This window comes from Macrobrachium rosenbergii, chromosome 1 (genome assembly GCF_040412425.1).
Source record: "Macrobrachium rosenbergii isolate ZJJX-2024 chromosome 1, ASM4041242v1, whole genome shotgun sequence".
In the NCBI taxonomy this organism is placed as follows: Eukaryota; Metazoa; Arthropoda; class Malacostraca; order Decapoda; family Palaemonidae; genus Macrobrachium; species Macrobrachium rosenbergii.
Genome location: NC_089741.1, coordinates 58,145,964 through 58,153,463, shown reverse-complemented (window position 1 = coordinate 58,153,463; position 7,500 = coordinate 58,145,964). Strand labels below are relative to the sequence as shown.

The window sequence follows — 7,500 nt, the reverse complement described above, 5'->3', positions numbered from 1 at the left end:
AGTTCTGTTTTGCTGGAATTACCTCCGGCTCTCGATTTGTACTGATCACGTCATTCTGCAAGGAAATTCACTGGTGTATTTCATTTTCTTTGTGTTAACCTTCCTTTTCCACTGTTTGCCTGCAAAACTAACTGTCCCCTTTTTTATGTCCTTATCTGCATTATGCATAGGCTATATTGGCTCTTGGGATCTTTCTTAGCTAGTGACCCCCAAGATTTTCGGGAGTCGTTACCTAGGACTATTATCTCTTGGGGGTCATTATCTTTATGATGTTTACAGTCTTTTGTTTATGTTTTTACGGTAATCCCCAACGGGCTTGTACTAAACACGCCGCAAAGGTGGATACATACCGGGTTAAAACCCTTGCTCTTGTACTATCGTACTACTGTGGAAGAGATTGTCGTGCTTTGCCGCTTGTATCCAGTCCTTTTGTCCGATATTTATTCACTGCGCCGTGATTTACAGTTCACTTTACCACTGCCTTGAATTCGTGTCATTTCTTCAACAAAGAAACGTAAGTAGTAGTTATCTTTATATTATTGTATGACGCTTAGTGCCTCAGTAAATCTCCGATATACATTTGCTGTTTGGTCATATTATACACACACATGTATATATGTGTATATATATGTGTATGTATGTATGTATAATTATAAATATATATATATATATATATATATATATATATATATATATATATATATATATATATACTATATTTCTTATTTTCTTATATATATCTAGAAAAGTGAAGCTTTCCTACAAGAAATAAGCAAAGCGAATATTCTGAATCAACGGAAATCCTGGAACCAACGATAGCGGCGTGGCGGGACTGATTCGTTCACAGGACAGGAAAACCCCAGCCAGTTGTCTCAATAAGAGAATACTGAATCCTCTCGTCATGCCGAGCAGTCTTACTCTCTGTGCAGTTCTGTAATACAACGGACAATAGTGTAATTCAGTGTAGTTTTTAGTCTAAATTCTTACTCATGCGTGATATAGTGTTTTGAGTGAACTGTCGAGCGAACGGTGTCAGCTGTCCGTGGGCTGGCTTATGGCGAGGCTAACGAGTAAGACCCATTTCACGAGACTATTATTTTGCCATTTTGCGCGCAAGCTCTCTGTGTAGTTCGTTTCGTAGTTTTAGGTAAGTGATTACGGATTTTCAATGAGGAAATAAATGGTGACATTGTGTGAACTTAGGGTTAAACGGAGTCTCTTCATGGGGCAACGAAGGTAAAAATAATTGAGGATATGATAACAAGTAAATATGAGTTTGCGACAAGATCAGCGCCCTGGAGCTACATCTTTCATTTTTGTTATTGTTTCGTTGAAAATGGAAGCAGAAATCACCTTCCAGTAATTAACAAGCAAATAGACATGGCGAGAAACTACGAATATCTGCTATCACCGCCTTGATCTGCCGTACGAACAGCAGATACCTTTGCTATCTTGAACTCATTGCAGTACAATAACCTCGGCGCATCATTGATGGCACTACCGGCCTTGGTGGAGGGTGACCCTCTCCCTTTGGGGATGAGGAGGGTAACGTTGGCGGACGAATGAATTTCTTCATTTGTTTACAGTCCCTGCTAACAGCAGGTCTTTCTCTTGCCCTCTGTCTGCCTCTCGTTCGTTTCTTTCGCTCTTAAGTGCATTTCCGTCCGCCTGCTTGTCCTTCCTTCCATCCATCTGTTTGTCAGACGCTTTTGACGAACATTTTGCTTTCATTCTTCCGTTCGTCTCTTATCAAATCAGTCCTCTCTCTCTCTCTCTCTCTCTCTCTCTCTCTCTCTCTCTCTCCACCCAACAATTCCCCCCTCCACAAAAATGATGATGACGAAGAAGAAAAAAAGCATTTCACCCTCTCTTGCGATATCTGTGAAAATCGCAGTGTTCGAACACTTTGTATACTACCCTGATTGACTGTTCCCTTATCAAAGGTAAAGAGAGAGAGAGAGAGAGAAAGAGAAAGAAAAAGAAGAAAGAAAGAAAAGAAAAAGAAAGAAAGAGAGAGAGCTTCCTCTCCCACCTCAGGCCTTCTACGAGAATGTTTACAGATATGATGGTCCTCAGTTTAGTGAGGAGGGGACGGGGAGACTGCAGTAAGATCAGAAATGAAAATGTCGTTTGCAGAAACAGCCAGGGCGACGCGATAGATGCATAATGAGGCGCGGTTTGCAGAGGTGCCGTTGAATAGATCACGGCTGCTAATATTTGAGCGAGGATTTGCTCTCTAGGGGGGACGTATGGCTATGCGGATGGAGGTGGAACGCGTTATGGAGGGATTACCCGAGTAAATAAAGAATGATCTCAGGGATTTAAGCGATCTGTAGATATGTATGTATATAGAAATGTATGTATATGTGTATGTATGTGTGTGTATTTTTTTATGTGCTTACATAAGCACATTGGAGCCTGTAAGAACATGAGTGTATGAGCATAGATCATTAATTCTCATATTAATTTTCTTCTTATTCTGTATTACTTATTCCTGTTTCTTTCACTATCGAATGCCGACTACTATTGAACCCTGTAAATTCTCTATCTATCTTTCTATCTACATGTCTGTCAATCTATTTGTTTGTTTGTCAGTCAATGACTAAGGTTTTATCCCGATCAATCTTGTAAATATCGCCTCCCTTCGACCTTGAATGTTGGCCCAGGTTGTCCCAAGGGATGCCCATTGAGCTAATCAAAATATACTTTCTTATTGCAAATTCTTCGTGTTATATACATAAATTAAATGAACACTTCAATTATCCTATTCGGGTCATGGATGTCACGTGACACGATAGCGTTTGGTTGCAACGTGTATATTGCGTTTTATGGGCCCATTTATCTTCATTGTGCACCGTTAGATTACAGCAAAAGACATTCACAGCATTCATATTCCAATTGTTTGATAAATATATACTTATCATTATTTTTCTATATGATGGTGAAACCACAGCAAAAGGATTACGCATAAAATAACAGTGAGAAAATATCTAAGAGAAAGATCTCAAAGATATAAAACAAAATTTCTGCGAAATTTCTTGTTGATGACACGGCTGGTATTTCGTGTGATCATGGCCTCTGACATAAGACTGCAACTATCTAAGGTACTAAATGCCTTTTAGCATATTGTTCAGGTGTGTACGAATGCATGTGTACAATATACAAAAGTTCTGCAACCGTCAGGTGTGTAGGAGGTTGGGCTCTGTCGCTTCAGACTTTTTGTCGCTTCAGACTTTTTCCCAAGGATGTCACCTAAACAAGGGCTCTTCATTGCCCCTTCTGTCGGCTCTCAAGAACGTCTGACTATTTTTTCTTTAGGTTCAGCTGGAATGGCAATGAGACCATTGTTTCATTAAACATATTCTATCGCGAAAATATATTTAGTTTATTCCTTAAATTGTCTGATTTGTTTTTACTTTTCCCAGTTTCTTAGTAATTTTTCTTTATTTTCCTTTCGCTCTCAGTACTTTTACAAGTTTTCTCGCGTGTCTTCCCTGGAAAGCTAAAATGCATAGCGGATTCTGGCCCGCACCGTAGCTATTTACTCTTCCCTGTATCAATATTTGTCCGTCCTCTGTTCTTTAGCTTCTCGTCATGTCAACTTTTAGCTAAACTCTAAAGAATAAGAGACGTATGACTGGGTAAAAAAGAAAAAAGGTAAATTAGAGTAATAAACAGCACGACGAATACGAGAAACGAATGAATAAGTAAGAACAAAAATGTAGCCTGACGGGGGTCGGCGGAAGATTTTGAAAACCCACTCGACGCTGCTTTCAAGAGACCACCGGCTCGTGAACGCGCCCTGCCGGCCGTTCCTCTACGGTCTTAGCTTCTGATTTCTCACGAAGAAAAGGAAAAACGTCACTTACGAGGAGAGACAAAGGCTTGAGGAAGAACTGCACAATTTTCTCTTCATAATTCGCTCATGATTTTCTGTGAAGGGCAGGAAAAACGTCGCTTTTGAGTAGGAAAAATTTTCAGGAAGAAATACGCAATTTTCTCTTGGTTTTTTGCTTTTGGCTTTCCATGCAGGAGGGAGGAAACGTCGCTCCTGGTTAGGCTAAGACTGTCATGTGAATTTTAAGTTATTATTTTCATACGACACATCCGGATTTTATATGGAGAAATGGAAAACATTCACTTTTGAGAAGCCAGATCTTAAGGAAGAATTGCACAAAACTTTCTTCGGTACCAAATCCTAATTTTCATATGAAGAAAAAGAGAAATGTCACTTTTGATTAGATGAAAGCTTGAGGAAGAATGACACAGTATTCTGTACATTTTTCGTCCTTGATTTTCATTGGGAAAAGACAGGAAAAACATCACTTATAATGCAAAAGATTCTAAGGAAAAATTGCGCGATATGATATTCGTCTTAGGCTCCTAATTTGTATGGAGGGAGGAAAAATGTCACGTATGCGCGGGCAAAAGTTAAGTGAAGATTGCTGTAGTCCCTTCGTCCACCGTTCCTTTTTTTTTTCATCAGATATTGAGTAAATGTCACAGCGTTAGGCAAAATCTTAAAGAGTAACTGGACATTACTCTGCCGGAGACAGGCGATGAAGTCGGAAGACATCATCTCTCCCGTTTCAGATTTTTACCATTTTTGTCAGTTTACTCTTATATCAGTCTATCAACCGTATTACTGTTATTTTTTGTGTAGATACTGACACGCCTTTTAAAAGGAAGGGACGCGGGATTAGCAAAGGATTTCAGCCAATTTTTACTTTTTTCCTAGTTAGGAAGCGTTTGATAAAAGGGGCTTTCCCGACGTCTATTCTTAGTAAATTGGTACCTGTCCATATTTCCTTCTTTTCGCAGGTAGGGATACAGAAAGTGTTCACAGTGCAGAAAATGCCTTGGAGAGCCAAAACGCAACGTCATGTTGTGTAGAGCAGAAGGGGCACATATAAGCATCCTTACATGGCGGTGCATCTTCATTAGGTATTAAGCATCCCCAACGAACGCTGCATTACACGTTTCCTTAAGAGTGGAAACACCTACAGGAGCCGCAAATCCTCTTAATTCCGTCAGCGACAGGCTTCGCAACTTCTGTCAGTCATTTTTCAAAACGCGTGTGACCTTTCTTTCACCTTTTTTCGATCCAGGCGCCTCCCACCGCTTGCCTCGGCCTAATCTTTTTTACCGGGTTGTCGGCTGGCGCTTACACCAGCTCAGCCTGCATCAACCGCTATGACCTTTCCACCTTTTGTTTTTTGGCTCCGGGACTTCTGTGTATTTGTTTACCACAACATCGTACGTTAAGTGATAGATTCATGTGCCTTGAGTTCCCGGTTCTGGAAGCCTAGGGGCTTTTAGAAAGGGCATTCTGAAAATACTACCTTGCACCAAAAGTCTTGCGCTCTTTGTGACTCGCCTCACGGCTGTGTTGTCTCTGAGGCATTTCTGTTCGCGTCTCTCGGCTGAACATCTGTAAACTATTCTCTCCTCTTTAAGAGTTAAAGGCCCTCGGAAAATTTCGCCCATCTTTCTTTAGTACGATCTGTGGAAGGTTGCTTTGCAAGTTGATGGGTTTTGAGGGTTGTTCCATAGGATGAATATTTGATCTTTTTCAGTGATAATAATAACATAGTTATTAATAACAAATGGAAGAGCTCGAACGCATATCATATGCATAGTATTCTTTATTTGTGTAACGTTCAGACTCGTGAGAGCAAAATTTTAAAAGCACAGAAACAAACAGGCATTTACACGATTTGAAAATAAAATAAATGATAAGCACAGCAGAAGTATCGGAAACAATTGAAGCAAAAACGAACGCCATGAACATACAATCCAATGACAAAAAAAAAAAAAGAAAAATCGAAACAAAGGAGCAAATAAAAATCATATTACAAGCAGTCATTGGAAATGAGGCAGTGTCTATTCAATCCTGGTTTTCTCAGTTTGGTCCAAAGAGATTCTTCCAACTCCAGTACCTCTATAGTATGTGCTGTAGTGAGGACTGAGAAATTTACACGAGAAACGATGTTTGACATTTTTCGTGGAAATGTAAACAAAGGTGTTAAGAGGTCTTACCAGGTGTTGCCTAGTCCTAGAGCGGACAGCTTTATGTTCATCTTCCTCCGTCGAGAGACTTTTTATATATGATCTCCGAATTCCAAATCATACTTTAAACATTCCGTAGGGGGTAGTGCCATCAGCGCAATTCACGCGGTGCACTGTAGGCTACACATTATGTAAGGTTCTTTGTAGCGTCCCTTCGGCCCCTAGCTGCAACCCCTTTCATTCCTATTACTGTTCCTCCGTTCATATTATCTCTCTTCCGTCTTGCTTTCCACCTCTCCTAACAATTGTTTTATAATGCAAATGCGAGGTTACCTTCCTGTTACACCTCTCAAACCTTTTTACTTTCAGTTTCCCATTCAGCACTAAATGACCTCATAGGTCCCAGCGCTTGACTTTTAGCTTAGATTTTGTATTCCAATTCCCAATTTAGAACAAATGAAAATACTAACAACTGACGAACAGAAAGAAAGTGGCAGCAGTCAAAGTTACCTGTTTACAACAAACTAGATCAAATTAGACCGAAAAGTGAGGTAAAGACAGAATGCTTTGAATACTCTCTGTGTTTAAATTCGCCGCCTTGTTAAGATTTCCTTAAGGAACCTCAATATCCACCCTAATAATAATAACTTCATTCTCTGGAGCCATCTATTATAAGGGGATAAGGGGAAGTGGGGAGAAATTATTACAGTAATTCCAATGGAGTTGATCAGGAAACACATGAGAGGATTATCTCAGATCTTAGAAAATATTGCACTAGAGGTAATCGATAATAATTTGACCATCTCCGTTTAATTACTTTTGGGGACTGCTGACTACACTTTGACATCCCTTTCCAATTTTAACTAATTATTTATTGTGTTGAGGGGACGGGGAATGAGGAGGTCAAGATTTAAAATTGATTTTACCCACCTCCTTACATAAATACATACATACATACATACAAGATGAAAAAGAAATAATAGTTACATCTATGTACGTAAGTGTGCGTGCGTGTGAGTGTGCCTTTGAGTACAACAAAGGATATTTTGGGTATGTGGAGTCTCAATGCAATTAAACTGAGACCCTTTTTGTAATAGCTAAATCCTGCAAAACCAAGATGTTTCATAAGGAATACGTTACTTGAGGATTACCAGATAGGATAAATAATACTATCAACTCGGATGGCTTCACAGGCCTTATTGTGACGCATTGCTCATTGCCTCCACGCGAAACAGAAAAGGTCTTCAGGTTTTGAAGCATTGATTTTCGGGATGAAATTACTAGGCCCGTGCCTTTGACTGCTCTGATGGGTATTGCAGCTCATGTGTCAACGGTACCTGTCGGTCAAATGTGGTTTACCCATTTAAGTAAGGACAAAACCCAGAACTGCTTTGCTTCACTGATCGAGCGGCGTGTGATGAAGCCAGAGTGTTATTGACGTGATACCCCACGAAATATTTCAGTCATGCATCTAACTTTCCATCTTCTGTA

The 7,500-nt window shown here is 39.9% G+C and overlaps 1 protein-coding gene across 6 annotated transcripts in view; it reads left to right on the top strand.

Annotated features, from left to right (window-relative positions):
* The window catches only part of LOC136838704 (regulator of G-protein signaling 7-like), a 187,863-nt gene that overhangs the window by 45,846 nt on the left and 134,517 nt on the right, over window positions 1-7,500 (top strand). Inside the window, exon 1 of one of the 6 annotated variants that reach the window (XM_067104126.1) lies at window positions 844-1,147. The exons of 4 other annotated variants lie outside the window; for them this stretch is intronic. The gene's annotated coding sequence lies outside the window, so the exon portion shown is untranslated. Of the gene's footprint in view, window positions 1-843; window positions 1,148-7,500 lie in introns of those variants that run through there. One more of the 6 variants, XR_010853090.1, reaches the window with a different exon arrangement.